Below are 18,950 nucleotides of genomic sequence, written 5' to 3' on the forward strand. Positions count from 1 at the left end.
AAGACAAGAAACTCAATAGAAAATCTGCTAAAACATATGGATAAATGATTGACAGAAAGGGAAACACAAAGAGCCAACAAGAATATGACTTTTGCATTAAGAAAGAGCAGATTGATCATACACACTGACTTTTACTCTCTCTCCAATTCAAGTAAAATGAGAGGTAATAGATTTTTCTTCTGGCATAGGATGCGAGATGAGTCAATAATAGCAAATACATATATATATATATACATTATAAATATAAATATATATATTATAAATATAAATATAAATATATAAATATATATATATATGAAAGGCAAAAAGCAGATGGAGGTAAGATAAATGATTTAGCAGACCCTAGAAAGCTGAATGAAGCTCAGCCAATTGCGAGGAAAACTGAGAAGCAATCTCACTTAACCAACAAAACCTTCCAGTATCTCAGAGGCTGGCAGTTCCACATGACTTTAGAAACGGGGGTAAAGTTAAGCTATAACAGGGAGACTGGTTGACAATGCCTCTAAAAAATAGTTAGACCTTCCCATGCCTTACTTCACTGAATACACATGACCGCCCTCTCCAATCCCAGAAGAGGAGTGCTTTGGTCTCTGGATAGAGGTAAGCAGGGGGCCTCTCCCTGGGAGTCCTGGGACTCTGTGAGAGTGGGGGAATCATACAGGGAATAGAGTTGGGAGCAAGCAGAGTGCTGAGCTGTCCAGTTTTCTTCCCATTCATGTTTCACATGGCTGCCTGGCCTATACCTGTAGGCAGGAGTCTGGAAGATCTGTCTATGAGAAGCTAACTGGTCCTAGAATCGAGCCTACAGATACTTCCTGCCACCAGGGGCTCAACAAACCATAGTCCAGCCAGGTGACTCTGCTGAGAAGCCCACATTCTAACGCAGAGCTTATAGGAAGCTGTTTAGTGCTCCCATCAGAGATTATGGACATTATAAATGCATTCAAACACAAAAAGAGGACATCATGAACAAAGGATTACTGTACGAACAACAAATGCTTTAGAAATTATAAATATGACAGTAGAACAAAATGATATAAATAAAAGGATAGGAAGATGATGATGACATGACCTTTCAGAAAGTAGAACCAAAGACAAAACAGGAGCAAAATAATAATTGGAATTGAAGAAAAGTGGCGTTGAAGTCCAGGATGTTCAACCTGGGAATATGGGTGCTAAAGAGGAAACAGAAAGGAGAGATGAGGACAGCATGAACCAAGCACGCCCCTCCCATGCTCCCCCAACTCCCTGAACTGAATAGTTGATGAGAAATTTTGAAGGAGCCAGCTTTGGAGGACACAGCATCCCTGGATCCTCTAACATATCCCTATCTGGTTGCTTGCTATCTGAACTCAGAAAATGAATCAATTTGGATAACAAGAGTTTTGCGTATTTGAAAAAAAAGAAGAATTTCCATAAAACAAGGATTTAAAAGTGGACAGAATGCTGAACCAGCTGCAAATGATAGAACCTGAAAAATCTGATGAAAATTGATCACACACACATTTGATGAAAAACTGCATATCCTTGAGAAATTCAGGACTCCTGCAACAGGAAGAGCCTTCTACAAGATTCCACAGAGAGAGAAAAGGCAAGAGGGGAGGGGGAAAGGAAAGGTCATCAACAAAAGTATTGAGAATCATAATGGTATTCAAATGGAAGCTGGAGTGGAGGAATACCTTCAAAATCCCAAAGCAAAATAACGTGCAACCCTGTGTGTTGCAGACCCAACTACGTCATCAATCAAATAGAAAAGTAAAGATAAGCTAGATGTCAAATATGTATCTCTCCAACAAGATCTTCTCAGGAAGGAGGAGATGCAAAGCAAAGAAAGAGGTAAACAAAGGAGGAGGAACCAGGAGATAAGGAGACAGATGGCTCAAGACAGAGGAAAAGGACTGACAGGTCCCCAAGGCCACAGCTGTGTTCGAGGCAGGGCAGTGCCGAGACCCCAGGAAGAAGGCCCTGACACAACATGAAGGCATAGAGAGGAGACTCAGACAACTCAGGACTGGAGGAGGGAAAAGAATTTTCAGAAAAAACTCAGGAAACAAAAAAACCTGACAATGCAACCTAAAAGAAAGGAAGAGTAAATGTTGACTTTTGAGTAGTGTCTCCATACCTGTAATTATCTGAACACTTAACATGCATTGAACCAGAGATGACACAACTACATTGGAGAGACAGCAAAGCTGTGGGTTTGGTACAGAGATGGAGTGGAAAAGGGTTCAATCCTGCTCACACACTGGGAAATTCACAGATAAGGGCAAACACTAAAGGAAACAAAAAGACAAACTAAGTAATGCATATGAGTTAGAGATACAAAGGTTTTTTTTTAATTGGAATACAGCTGATTTACAGTGCTGTGTTAATTTCAGTTGTACAGCAAAGTGATTCAGATATACATATACATGTAGCTATTCTTTTTTAGATTCTTTTCTCATATAGGTCACAGAATATTGAGTAGAGTTCTCTCTCCCATAACAGTAGGTCCTTGTTGGTTATCATATATATATTTAATAGTAGCATGTATATGTTCATCCCAAGCTCTTGATTTATCCACCCCCCAACATTTCCCCTTTGGTAACCATAAGTTTGTTAAACAATTGAGAGCACTTCCTCTGAGGATGGAAAAACAAGACGAAAAAAACAAGGAAAGACTTGCCACTGCTCTTTAACCGGCTATGGTGGCCAATCTGTTTAAACTACAGGCAAACCAAGTTTTGATAAAAACAAAAGAACAAAGTAAGGATTTCTGACAGAATTAGGAGGGCACGCCATGCGGAGTGATGCACAGTGAAGAGACGTAATATGCGTATAGAGCTATAAGGATGTGTAGAAGCCAAGACTAAAAATACACTGTGGACCAACCATATCGCAGTGGTGGAGGTGGATGGGGCAAGCAGTTCACACCAGAGGAGCTGATTTCATATAGAGAAGATGCAAAGCCATTAAGAGATCTGGGGCAAAGGATCTAGCTGAAAAGTTTAGGAGGATGAATCTGGCAGCACTGAGCAAGGGACTCTGGGGAATGAGAGGCAGAGACTCCAGTTAGAATATTTCAACAATCCAAATAAGAGTTAATAAGGGTCTGAATATCAGAAGCAGAAGATAATAAGAAGAGGTGGCAAGAATACACAGAAGAACTATACAAAAAAAAAAAAGATCTTCATAACCGAGATAACCACGATGCTGTGATCACTCACCTAGAGCCAGACATCCTGGAATGTGAAGTCAAGTGGGCCTTAGAAAGCATGACTATGAACAAAGCTAGTAGAGGTGATTGGATTCCAACTGAGCTATTTCAAAGCCTAAAAGATGATGCTGTCAAAGTGCTGCACTCAATATGCCAGCAAATTTGGAAAACTCAGCAGTGGCCACAGGACTGGAAAAGGTCAGTTTTCATTACAATCCCAAAGAAAGGTAATGCCAAAGAATATTCAAACCACCACACAACTGCACTCATCTCACACACTAGCAAAGCAATGCTCAAAATTCTCCAAGTCAGGCTTCAATAGTACATGAACTGTGAATTTCCAGATGTTCAAGCTGGATTTAGAAAAGGTAGAGGAACCAGAGATCAAATTGCCAACATCCATTGAATCATCAAAAAAGCAAAAGAGTTCCAGAAAAATATCCACTTCTGCTTTATTGACCACAATAAAGTCTTTGACTGTGTGGATCACAACAAACTGTGGAAATTTCTTAAACAGATGGGAATACCAGCTCACCTTACCTGCCTCCTGAGAAATCTGTATGCAGGTCAAGAAGCAACAGTTACAACTGGACATGGAATAACAGACTGGTTCCAAATCGGGAAAGGAGCACATCAAGGCTGTATTTTGTCACCCTGCTTTTTTAACTTATATACAGAGTATATCATGCAAAATGCCAGGCTGGATGAAGCACAAACTGGAATCAAGATTGCTAGGAGAAATATTAATAACCTCAGATATGCACATGACACCACCCTTATGGCAGAAAGCGAAGAAGGACTAAAGAGTTTCTTGATGAAAATGAAAGAGGAGAGTGAAAAAGTTGGCTTAAAACTCAACATTCAGAAAACTAAGATCATGGGCATCTGATCCTATCACTTCATGGCAAATAAATGGGTCAACAGAGGAAACAGAGACAGACTACTTTTTTGGGCTCCAAAATCACTGCAGATGGTGAGTGCAGCCATGAAATTAAAAGACGCTTGCTCCCTGGAAGAAAAGTTATGACCAACCTAGACAGCATGCTAAAAAGCAGAGACATTACTTTGCCAACAAAGGTCCATCTAGTCAATGCTATGGCTTTTCCAGTAGTCATGTGTGGATGTGGGAGTTGGACTATAAGGAAAGCTGAGTGCCAAAGAACTGATGCTTTTGAACTGTGGTGTTGGAAAAGACTCTTGAGAGTCCCTTGGACTGCAAGGAGATCAAACCAGTCCATCCTAAAGGAAATCAGTCCTGAATACTCACTGGAAGGACTGATGCTGAAGCTGAAACTCTAATACTTTGGCCACCTGATGCGAAGAACTGACTCACTGTAAAATACCCTGATGCTGGGAAAGACTGTAGGCAAGAGGAGAAGGAGATGACAGAGGATGAGATGGTTGGATGGCATCACCAACAGGATGGACATGAGTTTGAGCAAACTTCAGGAGTTGATGATGGACAGGGAGGCCTGGCGTGCTGCAGTCCATGGGGTCGCAAAGAATCGGACATGACTAAGCGACTGAACCGAACATCCATAAAGGTAAAGGATAATATAATAAAGGAGGGAGACCAGGAGAGAGGTTAATACTCACTAGAAATCAAGGGAATACATATCAAAGTTATCTCTTCCTTTTTTTATATATATTTTTTAACTTTTTTTTACATCTTTTTTTTTTTACTCTTCCTTTATATCTATCAGAATAGTGTAAAATTAGAAAGGAGAACAGTGTTAAGTCTTTGCAGTGATTTGGGAAAAAGGAAAATTTTACACACAGCTGTTGGATGTTTAAACTAGTAGAGTCAGTATGGAAAAAATTAAAATATGGTGATAATTAGTGAAATTAAGTATGTATAAGCCCTATCTGATCGTTCATCGTAAAGACACCTGTTTGGAAATGTTTAAGGGAACACTGTACTGACAGGAGCTGAAGGCACTGAGGCTTACACTAGGGAATGAAAAAGTAAAACAGTAAGTGAATGTTACGAAATAGTATGCCAGAGTGAAAATTGATACCAAATGGATCTTAAAAGTGGAACTTAAAAATACAGTGTTGGATGAGCACTGTAAGAAAGAAAAATGAGTTTTATAGCATAGAACCAGTTATGAACATTACAACACACACATGTGCACACACACACACACATATCACTGACAACTCTGCAAGGACTCCTGCACACATACTCCACATCAGAATGCGTGCTTGGCTGGTGGTGGGCAGCAGGGCATGACCAAGGGAGGAGGAGTGCAAGAGCACAAGGAAGTAAAGTGAATAAAGCAGGAGAGGAGCCTTCCTCTCCACAAAGGAAGGTAAAGCATGATGGACTCAACTATCTATAGCGGAGGATATAAAACACCATCACCATTCACCACTAAACCCCGCCCTCAGAGACAAAAAGACAAAGACCAGAACTGAGATGAAGTAGAAAGAAATATGGGCTTCCCAGGTGGTGCCAATGGTAAAGCACCTGCCTGCCAATTCAAGAGATATAAGAGACGCAGGTTCGATCCCTGGGTTGAGAAGATCTCCTGGAGGAGAGCACAGCAACACACTCCAGTATTGTTGCTTGGAGAATCCCATGGACAGAGGAGCCTGGCGGGCTACAGCCCATAGGGTTGCAAAGAGTTGGACACGACTGAAGAAATACAAGATGTGTCAAATTAAAAAAAAAAAAGGATTTGCAATCAGAAGACATATACTCCAAGTCTGGCTCCCAAACCTTTCTAGGTATATCGTCTAAAACAAATTATGTATTTTCTACATTACATATCTTCTCTGCCTCATTTTCCTTATGCATAAAAAAAGGAAGATACTGTAACTTCTTACAATAATTGTGAGAATTAAACTAGAAAACTTCCCATCAATGGCAGGTTGCTTTTAAGCCCAGAAGGCGGAAAACAGTCTAAATTTAAAGTAGCCCTCATGCGGCATCACAAATGCGGTACAGAGCGTGTCAGGCTCTCACACCATGCCACAGGCATGCAGTCTCGTGGTGCTCACCTGCTCCCCAGCAGACAATCCTGAGAATTAGTTCTGAATCAAATAAAAAAGGTTTCTTCTCTTTTTTGGTATGTTTTCTACTAGTCCCACTCTGGAGAAGGTTAATTCTACTGAAAATAAGCTTTCTGACACTCCATGAAAAGGAAATCACAATTGGTCCATTTATCAATACTGAGGCTACCCTCTCCACCCAAGGTCACACCCATTGTCTTGGCCTGAATCACAGCATATACAATTCAAATGGGGGAATTCTTTCCCTGAAGCAAGTTTCTATTTCAGTTCCCTAAATTTCAAAGGCAATGTCCCTTGGATGTGATCAGGCCACTCACAGCCATGAGTCAAGAATCAAGAAGAATCAAACATAAACCCTACTAGATAATGTCACCCCTCCTTTTCTGTTCTCTTCTCCCATTATCATAGCTGAGGGGGAAAGCTAGAGGGCACTGGCTTTCTCTCCCTCGCATATAACCTGCTCATTTCTGCCTCCGAAACTTCCAAAGTACTCCACTCCTCAGCTGCTAGGCCCCTCCTCTTCATCTCTGCCAATCAACACCTGGCTTTCCCTCTAAAACCTTTGGCATCTTCCCACTGCCCTGTGCTCGCCATCCACCATGATCACACCAGCATTCACTTAAACTTATGCATATTAACTTACACCTAATCAGGAAAGAGCCATTGTATCAGGAAACTCTGTATCTAGATTTTCTTCACTTATGCTTATAATAAGCATCTTCAGATGTTGTTTTGCTGTTGTTCAGTTGCCAAGTCATGTCCGACTCTTTGCCACTCATGGACTGCAGCATACCAGGCTTCCCCGTCCTTCACTATCTCCCAGAGTTTGCTCAAATTCACATCCATTGAGTATGTGATGCTATCTAACAATCTCATCCTCTGTCGCCCTCTTCTCCCTTTGCCTTCAATCTTTCACAGCATCAGGGTATTTTCCAATGAGTAGACTCTTCAGATACTTGTTATCATAAACTGAGATATTTAAAATAACTAAAGACGGACTATGTATCAAAGTAGGTTAATAAAGTATCTAACTGAATTTTATTAAATATAACATTTATAGAGAATAAAATTTTCATTTGTCATTTGTGGTGAAAAACTGTACTCCAAACATAATTTATACTTAATACATATTCCATATAATAGAATTCTCAACTTTCCATAAAACTGTAAGACTCATGTTGGCAAGAAATACCATCTACCACTATCAACAGTACCACTACCACTACCAATGAATGACGGTAATATAATAATAAACAATAAGGACTATGCTGTGTGAGGGGTCATACTAAGTCTTTCCAATGTATTAATTCATTTAACATTCAGCAACCCTAGGAGGCAGGCTTAACATCCCTATTTCACAGAAAAGGAACCAGCGTAGAGAGAAGGTAAAGACTGGCCAAAGTCACACACTCAATAAGCCAAGAGGCAGGATGTGAAGCCAAGCAGTGAGAGGCTAGAGCTGTCTAGCCTACACACTGCCCCCTCTGGCTTCCTAAAGCCAGATTGATGCTTTGTGAACAGCGGCACTTCCCTACCTGGGTACCAGGCTTCACACACAGCAGATGTTAACTATAAAATGAATGCTTGAAATTTTAAATTACCGCATTGACCTCTCTGGATGAGAAAATGTGCTAAAAATACTGCTGAAATGTATATGAGAAGATGGTTGAAAAGGAAAGGGAGGTGGAGGAAAATCAGATAATCTTTTGGCATGTCTGAAGAAGAGTCAGAATGAAGGGTAAAGAGGACTAGACACTCATTCATTGAAAAACTGGAGACAAACTCATTTTGTGGGACAAGTGACTACAGAATATTGTTATGGGCATTTAAAGCCTTGTTTATTAGTTATAAGAAAAGTAATTTAAGTTACAACTTTTGGTACAAAATTCCAATCCCAGTTGGAGAAGGAAATGGCAACCCACTCCAGTACTCTTGCCTGGAAAATCCCATGGATGGAGGAGCCTGGTAGGCTACAGTCCATGGGGTCGCGAAGAGTCCGACACGACTGAAGCGACTTAGCAGCAGCAGCCAATCCCAGTAAATTTTTCTGTGTACCATCAATAAGACAGGATTGGTGTTGTTGTTTAGTCATGTCCAACTCTTCATGACCCCATGGACCGTAGCCCACCAGGCTCCTCTGTCCCCAGGCAAGAATACTGGAGTGGGTTGCCATGCCCTCCTCCAGGGGATCTTACAGACCCAGGGATGGAACCTGCGTCTCCTGCACTGGCAGGCGGATTCTTTATACCACTGAGCCACCAGGGAAGCGCCAGGGAAGCTAGGATTAAGGTATGTTAAATTTGAAACTGTTCCAGTCTCCAACAGGTATTTCAGACAACTCACAGCATCAAAATTCTTAGACCCAAAGGGGTTAAAAACAAAACAGAAAGTCCAGCTCCAACTCCAAAGACTAACAACCAGCAAGCTAGGCAAAACAGCAAGGATGATTCACAAAGGAGAGTCAAAGCAACTAACTCAGAGTGATCATTTAAACTTCTAGATGCTTTAGCCAGAAATAATTTATACACAATACAGGACATAAAAAAAAAGTTCAGGGCCCTGTTGTCAGGAGCTGGCGTTTTCTCATCAGCAACTTCAGTGCCACAGAGAAGCAGCTCACTGAGGTCCGCATCAGCTCCCTCGCAGGGGCCGGGTCCAAAACTCAACACGGATGGAAGGGGCAAGCAAGGGAGGGCCGGTAAGTGGAGGCATGGTTTTAGGAGGACAGAACACAAGCAAAGTTTGGGATTGGCAGGCTCAGATGACTCATTTTACAAATGAGAAAACACCGCATGACCTACCCAGGAGCATACCACTGAGAGACGTTTCCGGATCAGAGCCCAGGGCCATTCTCGTAGCCGCACCGCCGCCTCCCCGTGTTCATGTGACTTGTTGGTGTTCTGAACATAGTACGTATTTTACTGACTACATTAGACTCTCCAAAGAATGAAAAACCCTGAGTTAATCTCCATTCTTGATAGAACTGCTCATTCCTCATTTCCCAAAGTGAAAACAAAAGGAGTACACCTTTTGTACAGCACAGGACACTGGACTCTGTAATAACCTATATGGGAAAAGAATCCGAGAAAGAATGGGTATGTGCATATGTATAACTGAGTTACTCTGCTGCACCACTGAAACTAACACAACACTGTAAATCAACTATCTGCCAATATTATGTAAAAATTGTAAAAATAAAAAAACAAAAGCAAAAGGAATATCCCTATGATCTTACTAAGAAAACTGACTCACAGACTTAAACATCTTCAACGTACAGCTATCCTAATTAAAAACTAATGAGCAAAGATGTGATGTTAAAGAAGATAAAAATCCCTTTGTTACTGTACTTCATATTTACACGACATCTATTCCAAAGCATCATGACACCGCTATGAACAAAGTGAGGAATAATTATAATAATTAACATCTTATGGGCAGGGAAAGAGAAGTTAAATTTTTTTGTTCAAGAGCATCTACCGGGATGGATAAGAGTGACTGAAACTCCTCATGTCCCAGGAAACCTTGACATCACTGACGACATCACGATATATTTAAGAAACATGACAAAAATCATATCAAGAGAAACAATCAGAGGAAAGTTAATTGGAAGTTTTAGGAAGTCAAAATCTGCCCTATACTTTCTCCCCAAAATGCCATGTAGTCTTAACATCAAGTAAGTTGGAAATTTAAGACTTTTACTTCTCAAATCCATTTTAGTCACTCATACACACTGAGGAAACCAGAATCAAAAGAGACACGTGTACCCCAATGTTCATCGCAGCACTGTTTATAATAGCCAGGACATGGAAGCAGCCTAGATGCCCATCAGCAGACGAATGGATAAGGAAGCTGTGGTACATATACACAATGGAGTATTACTCAGCCATTAAAAAGAATACATTCGAATCAGTTCTAATGAGGTGGATGAAACTGGAGCCTATCATACAGAGTGAAGTAAGCCAGAAAGAAAAACACCAATACAGTATACTAACGCATATATATGGTATTTAGTTAATTGGTAAAGATAACCCTGTATGCGAGACATCAAAAGAGACACAGATAAATAGAACAGTATTATGGACTCTATGGGAGAGGGTGAGGGCAGGATGATATGGGAGAATGGCGTTGAAGCATGTAAATTATCGTATGTGAAACGAATCACCAGTCCAGGTTCGATGCATGATACAGGGTGCTCGGGGCTGGTGCACCGGGATGACCTGGAGGGATGGGATGGGGAGGGAGGTGGGGGGGGTGGTTCTGGAGGGGGAAAACATGTACACCCATGATGGACTCATGTCAATGTATGGCAAAACAAATACAATATTGTAAAGTTAAAAAAATAGATAAATAAACTAATTTAAAATTTAAAAAATGTAGTAGTAGCTTTAACATAATAATTTCTTTAATAAAGTACATACATACCATAAAAAAAAAAAAAAGCAAGACCCTGGCTACAAAGCAATTTATTAGAAGAAGAAAAAATACATGATACTTGTGTTAATGGACCACAATTACAAATCAATGCAAGGCATTTACTTTGCCATCAAAGTATCTGAGGATATTTGTAAATTGTTTTTTCCTGGTTCTTTACAAGATGTCACAGAAAGCAACAAGGTTTACCCCAGTAGGTGTGGTTTCTGTATCAATGTGCACAGATGATGCTCATCTCTGGCATTTGTGAACAAGTTGCAGGCATAATCAAGATTCTTTAACCTACTCCCCAGGGCAGTACCATAGGCCTTCCAGCCTTTCAGTTCAGTTCAGTCCTATCTGACTCTCTGCGACTCAGGTGGCCAAAGTATTGGAGTTTCAGCTTCGGCATCAGTCCTTCCAACGAATATTCAGGACTGATTTCCTTCAGCGTTTGGGCTAGTCTTAACTTCTTTGCAGGCAGAGTGCACTGTGGCTCAGCACATGAAACAGCCAAGACACATCCAAAGAGGGGTTTACATTTAACAGAGGAAGGTATGGGTAAGCAATGGTGACAGAAGAAACAGCGGTACTAATCTAACCCAAACACAGTTGTTCCCAGCAACAGACAGCCAGGAAGCAAGGGCTATAACGCACCAAGCCCAGGACCAGGATAAAGGGTGGCACAGGAAGACCCAGGAATGGGCCCAACAAGCAACAGTGGGTTGTACAGATGGGCAAGGAAAGCAGAGGACACACTGACTGGAAGCATCAAGTGTTAAGTGAGGCCAACCACTTTAAAAGCGATTCTCAACCCAGTTCAGCGAAGATGGACACACGCCTGGGACCACGGATACAGACAAACGCAACAAGAAGAGTTCTTCCTGCCTTCCTGCCTGAAGAGTGAAAAGGAAGAGAAAAAGGTCAAGTAGTTCCCACCCAGAGAAGATGCTTGTAATAGGATGTAAGAGGTGTGGGAAGTACAGGGGAAAAAGGAAGAGAGGGGTATGGAGGAAAACAAGGAGAACAGCATGGAGCCCCTGCTAGAATTTGAAGTGAAAACCATGAACCATATTGAGGGCACACACCAAGGCATCAGTTACGCAACATACATGTAACCCAAATTTCACTGACTGTCACTTCTTTCTGAAGCATCTGTTAGGGGATTTTTTTTTTCCCCAGTATATTTGCTGGTAGTTTTTAAGGTCTGTTTTTATTGCTCACTTATCATTCTACTTACAGTAAAGATTAATAACACTGCATATGGTGTGTGATGAACAAGAAATCCAACTTATATGGCACTAGGTGTAAAATTATGCAGTATATCCCTTTGAGTATGTACGAATCCTATTTAACACAAAGAGTTTCCTACGCAGAGAAAAGAAGTGAATTTGTATTTGTCATGCTCTGGTCTGCAAATAGGCTCAGAAAAGTAACTTGTGAAATGAAAACTGTGTTACCCGACTCTACTGTCAAACTGAAAAATGTTATTTCAAAGTTACAGTAAACTTCAACTCATCCAAAATCTACTCAACCGGAAAGCCAAGATTATCATAATTTGTTTTGCTTTAATTCTACATGTAAAAGAAGAGTGGAAAAATATTGAAAAGCCGTGTCTGCCTTGTTTGGGAGGAAAAGGGGGTGAAATTCAACTTGGTGGGAAAAAAATCTGCTTACTCCTCCTTCCATTGTGAGACCTCTTCAAGAAAGGGGAAAGTGAAAGACCTGGAGTTAGAAAATATTCATGACTCTTCCAATAAGGAAAAGGAAAAGGAGGTTCAGGACACCAGCGTCAGAGAAAGTTGTAGTGCTCTGCATAGCTTAAGAGCTCAGAAGTTTGTTGTTTATTTATTTATTTTTTTTAAGTTACTGGGAGCCATTAAGGGATGAGAGAAGGAGGGTTAAGGTCAACTATGGGCTGCCAGGCACAGCGGTTGGAACCTGACAAGGGAATTTTTTTAAATATGGTCTAGGATTCCATTTCAAGCTTTGTTTGTTTCTGGACGTCTTTCAGTTTCCTTTATCTTCACAAAGCTAACTCTAGAGGGGCTTCTAATAAAAAGGAAGGGCAAGGGGTTGAGAGCGTAGCTGGGGAGGTACCAAGTGCGATGGGACAGTCAGTTCGACATGGAGTCAGAGCAGGGCAGCAGGCCGACTGTCCCAGCCTCTGTCCAGCCCCAGGGCTCAGGAGGCGGCTCTGACCTCCGCCCATTATTTTCGAAAAGGGTCCAACTAAACTCACTGGACTCTCAAAGAATAGGTTACAGCAGGTTTTGTCCTCTGAGAAGACAGATTTAAAGCAACTGAAATAGTAGCTACTATACGATGCCTTTTAAAACCAGAGCACTCTGTTAGTACAAGCCAGATTATCTGTCAATAACAAAGAAGATTTTCAAGATATATATTCATGAGTCGCCTCCATCTCTTAAACTAGAGGAACAAGCTACTTTTCCTATCAGCTTATCACAGACACGCAAGGGAGACGAGTTAAATAGCTGGCCACAAAGTATAATTTAATTCAATAGCTTTATTAAGAAAAAAATGTATTCTTTCCTTTCAAAGTGGGTATGAAATTCAAAATTCATTAGATACAGCAACTCTTAAAAGTTATTTTTGTTATACCTATGAGGAACGAGGGAAAATAAGGGAAAAATAAAATGAGAAAAAACTAAAATAATATACACAGGGAGAATAAGATGAAAGGTAAAAAGGAAGGAAGTCAAGAAGTACAGTGAGGAAAAGAACTGGATGAAAAAAGAGATGGAGACACAGGAAGAAAAACAAGAAGTAAAACAAAGTTAATGCAACCACTTTTTAACAAGTTTCTCAAAGTTTCAGCTTTCTCATCCATAAAACAGGTACAAAGAAATACTTCTCACAACTTCATCATCATCGTTTTAAATAATATTAACATATGCAAAAATCACATATAAAAATGCATACCATATACAGTCAAGAGTAGGAAGTGGAAGCAATAAAGAGATCTTAATACATAAAATGACCTTGAATGAAACCTGCCATTGTGAACTTGGGGGTGTTCCTGTAATCTACTCTGAAATGTTCACTGACCTCTCTTTACAGATGTTAACTTCTTGAACTTTATTCCTGATGGAGTATTCATTTCAGCCCACCAGACAGAAAATTATTTTTCCAATATACAGGGGTGAGGGCAAATGTAGACCTTGGTCCCTTGTGGGGCCCAATACTCAGATGGAAATGAAAATGAATCTTTCAAACAAGGGCTTTGAGGTATTTTAGAACAAAATAACATTATAAGTCATTATAAGTCATCATCTGAATAGGCCACGTTTACTTTGCTCTTTCTACATAGCAGACACCACACTAAGGCATTTCAGATCTGTTCTTTCAAAATGTCATAACAATCCTTTTAGGTAGGTTTTATTATTAAGCTCATTTTACAAATGAGAAAACTGAGGACCCAAATATAAGTCACTTCCCAGGGTCCCAGCAACAAAGGGGAAGTCAGACTTTAAGCCTGGCTTTTAAAAACCTATACCAAATATCGAGGGAGGTGGGAGGGGGGTTCAGGATGGGGAACACATGTAAACCCATGGCTGATTCATGTCAATGTATGGCAAAAACCACTACAATATTGTAAAGTAATTAGCCCCCAACTAAAATAAATAAATTTATTTTTTAAAAAAATTAAAAATAAATAAATAAATAAATAAATAAAATAAAAACCTATACCAAATATCATGATCTGAAAGTTTAAGTATCAGATAAAGAATAAATTAAAGCCAGGAAAGCTTTACCACAAACATATTACAGCTTTTTCTTAGTTTTCCCCCAAATAGCAAGTCTAATATTGAACATAAAGTAACTCTTAATTCAATTCATTCATCTAATTTCCATTAATACTTCTTAGATCATGAGATTTTACGAAAGCAACATTTCAGGGTCTTAGCTTGTTCATCTGTAACTGAGAATGTTCCAAATGATGCCCCCAATCCTATCAAAAGATAGAAAATTATTCTGCAACTTCCACACCATCCCTGAAATCCTAAGGCAATAATGATCTTTTTCCTGTTGAAACATGGTGGAATCTCTGAATACATGTCTTCTAGAATAGCTTGAAGGAAGCACCCATCTAAACAAAGGTTTCATTACCTTCGAATTTGCAGAAATCCAGGCCATGCCCTCTCATCCTTGATTATATCAGAGCCCGGCTAAACTGTTAACTGTTGCTGAACAAGAAATGTAAGGATTGTGCTCTTATAATAAAAAAAAATTTAAGAAGTAAACAAGAGCTCTTCAGTCATAAACACCTATACCAAACACTTCGGCTTTTTTTTTTCCTTGCACTAGGGTTTGCTATTCAGAATGAAAGTGCCAGCAGAACCTTCCTCAGTTGGCTGAGACTGTGGTTACCCTACTTCTAATAAACACGGCGGCTTCCTGTCTCTGACGTCTCATTGCTCAACAGGGTTGAATCATGGCAGCGTGCACAGCCATGACCCCTAAGTGCACTCATGCTAAAGAGTGTCTGCTTTGATTCACTCCTATTGTAGGAAACTACTTAGCAGAGGACACCTCTTGCTTTTTGAATTGAAAATACTTGCATCAGTGAAGCTGAAAAGGAGCGAATTTCTCATGCTCAAACTTAGTATCTCATTATCTCTAAATTTATCTCCATTTGGTTGAGGTCCCTGGACTTTTTCTAAGTCTCCAAAGGGCCTGAGCTCTGTGTACACTTTTAGACCATTTCAGAAATGGTTAAAACAGCATCCGGTAGGTGATTCTCAAATCAAATATTCACTTAATGCTTTTCTGAAGGATCTTTAGTGTGGTGGCCCGCAATTTTCAGAATCAGAAAATTTAAATGCAGTTCAGGTTATACCAAAAAAAGAAAAAAAAAAGTTTACAAGTGATACATCTTTTTCTTAAGGGTTTCAGAGATACAATGGAACAGTACTTTCTCCCATGTTGGGTCTGTTCTGTGGTCCTTTACTGTCCAGCATGGTATTCAATTTGTTTTCAATACACTGATAAATTATACATGGTCCACGTCCCACTTCCTTTACTTTGCTCAAAAACCCCTACAGGACTATGCCAGCAGAAAGGGCAGGCTTTGCATTTCTGACCTTTCTGAGTTTAAAAAAAGAAAATAGAAATCTGTCTTGCCGTAAAGAACAGACTTTTGGACTCAGTGGGAGAAGGCGACGGTGGAATGATTTGACAGAATAGCATTGAAACGTGTACATTATCATGTGTAAAACAGATGACAAGTGTGAGTTCAATGCATGAAGCAGGGCACCCAAAGCCAGCGCTCTGGGACAACCCAAAGGGATAGGGTGGGGAGGGAGGTGGGAGAGGGGTTCAGGAATGTTGCAGGGGGGTGAATACGTGTATATCTGTGGGCGATTCATGTTGATGTATGACAAAAACCATCACAATACTGTAAAGCAATTATCCTCCAATTAAAATAAATTTTTTTTTAATAAATTTATTTATTTTAGTTGGGGGCTAATTACTTTACAATATTGTAATAGTTTTAAAATTAAATATTTAGAAGTATAAAAAAAAGAAATGTCTTGCTGCTCTACCAACAAAAAAGATTGCATTTCTAGCTTTCCACCAGCACCATCTTCCTTACCCAGGGCCCCCTACTCTGTCAGATAGCCCTGGTGCCTTGATACTGAGACACTGCTTCAGATAACCTGGGAAGGCTAGAAACGCTCCCCGTTCTCCTTCTGCCTGGGCTGTTACACAAGCCCTCGTGCTTCCTGGAGATGTCCGAGTCCCAGCCAGTGTGAAACGGTGATGCTGTCAATCAGCAGGCAAATTTTCTGCTTCTGAAAACCGCTCTCTCTCGGAGCTTCCTCTGTGCAGTACTTCCAGCTGCCTTGGAGCACCGTGTCAGGGCATGAAAATAGCTCCGGCCTGATGACTTCACCAGTTCTCACACAGCGGCCAGTTGGCGGAACTCGCCTGCAGTCTGCTTCTGAAGTGAATGCAGTGTTCCTTTCCCCAGCGCCCCCTAATATGAATATTCGGTTTCATTTTGACTCTGGAAGAAGTCTCTTTGCTGAGGTTAGAGTCAAACCTTAACGCCAAAATTTCCAAATGCTGCTGGGAGGCCTGAATGAAAAGAGATACTAAAAACGGACAGCCAAGACAAAACAACCTGAAGGCTAGATTAGTATTTTTCAGGCTCAACTTGAAGGACATCAAAACTGCTTGGGAAACCAACCTTATATTACATAACACGTTCTCATTTCATTCGTTTTTAGGGCCAGGTAGCTTCCTGAAGAACATGTGCGATAACTAATAATCACCCACACTTCTAAAGCCCTATTTCTCATGTTTACTTGTTTTCTACAAATAAGAAGGCTGATAAGGTATCAAAGTAAGAATTAATCACCACCACACCTAATCAACCGAAGCTGACTAAGGTCCTCTACAAGGCATTTTCTGCCACCACAGCAAGCTTTAGTGATGAATGCTCAAACGGATTTCAAAATTAAAAAAAAAAAATAGTACAAGGTATTTCATGCAGTGGAAAAGGTGATCTTTTGTATTAGATTATCAAATTTTCTTTTAATGTTTACCATGTTCCCTTATAGAGTTTTTTACTTCCCTTTTCAGCGAATACATGCTAGTAAGAGACTATTCTAGAAGCAAAGTAGGAGCCTCTGACATCCCAGTATCATAACTCAGTGCTAGGCCTGCACTCACTTTGATTCTAAAACAGAGCATTTAGATTAACTGCTTCAGTGCCCTATGGACACAAGATTTATGCCCAGAGGAAGAGCTCCCATATGACTCTATGGATACCGAGCTAATGAAATAATGTGGTTCACTGATTTAAGATGGTTCCTCTAAAAGGGGTGCAGGAACTTGCTCCAAAAAGACAGAAAAGCACCAACACTCTACTCCCACTGCCCCTCAATTCCTCTCCCCTCTGTCAGTCACCAGCAGCATCTAAACAGCACTGCCATCTTGCAGCCATGATGACGTGATACCTCTCCACCAGCCCCAACCAAAACATCACAAAGGAATCATCAGAAAGCACATGGGCACACAGGTGACAGTGAATTATTAAAACACGCTCTATGGTAGGATCATTTGTTCATTCTATAAAGTTCATTCTATAAACATATGCTGAGTATGTAGCGTGTGGCAAGTATTACCTATGTACTGTCTATAAAGATGAATGCTGCCTTCAAGGCTTTCACTCTCTCGATCACTTTAGTCAGGTATTATAGAGCCAAGTGGCCTTAACAAGATGAGACCGCCTGCTGCAAGGTTTTCCTTATGTTAATGCAAAGATTTAGAAAACTTGGTGTTTTTTTTTAATAGTACATCCAAAGAAGTGTTGAATTCCCTTAATTATTTAAAAAAAAACCAGGGGTCATTTGGGGCATAGTTCAGGAAAATAACCACAAAAATTAAAGAGTTATCATGTCTCTCTCCCACAGAGGCTAATAAACAAAGATATAACAAGAGATTCCAAATGCAGAACAGTCAGTTATAAATGTCATTACAGAGAGAACAACTCACACAGTGATGGAACAGGCTAAGTAGTTTCAGATGGTGACTGCACTAACCATCAAATTTTAGAATCATAAAGGACTGTAGTTAGATCTAGTAAAAATCTTGTATTTTCCTAGTGGTGCCTAGAAAAGTCATGTGATTTACACAAAGTCATGGAGGTGTTATAATTTTGTAATCAATATGCTTTATTTATCCTGTATTTTTCCAATTATATTACCCTGTTTCTCTCTCACACACAAACACATTCACCTTATACTACTATGTGTCTGAAACATATACAAACATACATATGCACACCTGCTTGCTTGCCCCCAGTTCTTATACACACACAAACTATATTACTTTGATTCAGACACACAAACACATTATACCACTGTGTCAAATTCATTTATACATACACACATACATTACACTACTCTGACACTTACACATTTATTTGCATTCACACACATATACATGTGTGCATCAATCACAGTACTGTTCAATCTGTTCTTACAACTTATATATGTATCATACTACTTTGTGCCATAAACACACACACACCCCTTATATTAAGACTACTGTGTATGCGACTTATAATCACACACTTACATGTTGGCATATATACATACTAGTAAAATTTAAAACAGTAAATCATCTTCATATTCAAAATACTATTTTTCAGTGTGAGAAATTCAAATGTTAAATAGACGCTCATGTAACTACTTCGAAGTTGTGTGTGTTAGTTGCTCAGTTGTGTCCAACTCTTTGCAACCCCATGGACTGTAGCCCACCAGGTTCCTCTGTCCCTGGAATGCTCTAGGCAAGAGTA

General features: G+C 40.1%; 1 protein-coding gene across 8 annotated transcripts in view; it reads right to left on the minus strand.

Moving 5' to 3' along the window:
• The window catches only part of KLF12 (KLF transcription factor 12), a 617,863-nt gene that overhangs the window by 530,369 nt on the left and 68,544 nt on the right, over window positions 1-18,950 (minus strand). The gene's annotated exons all lie outside the window — the stretch shown is intronic.

The sequence above is a fragment of the Giraffa tippelskirchi genome, chromosome 12 (assembly GCF_054371585.1).
Source record: "Giraffa tippelskirchi isolate mGirTip1 chromosome 12, T2T-mGirTip1v1.2.pri, whole genome shotgun sequence".
In the NCBI taxonomy this organism is placed as follows: domain Eukaryota; kingdom Metazoa; phylum Chordata; class Mammalia; order Artiodactyla; family Giraffidae; genus Giraffa; species Giraffa tippelskirchi.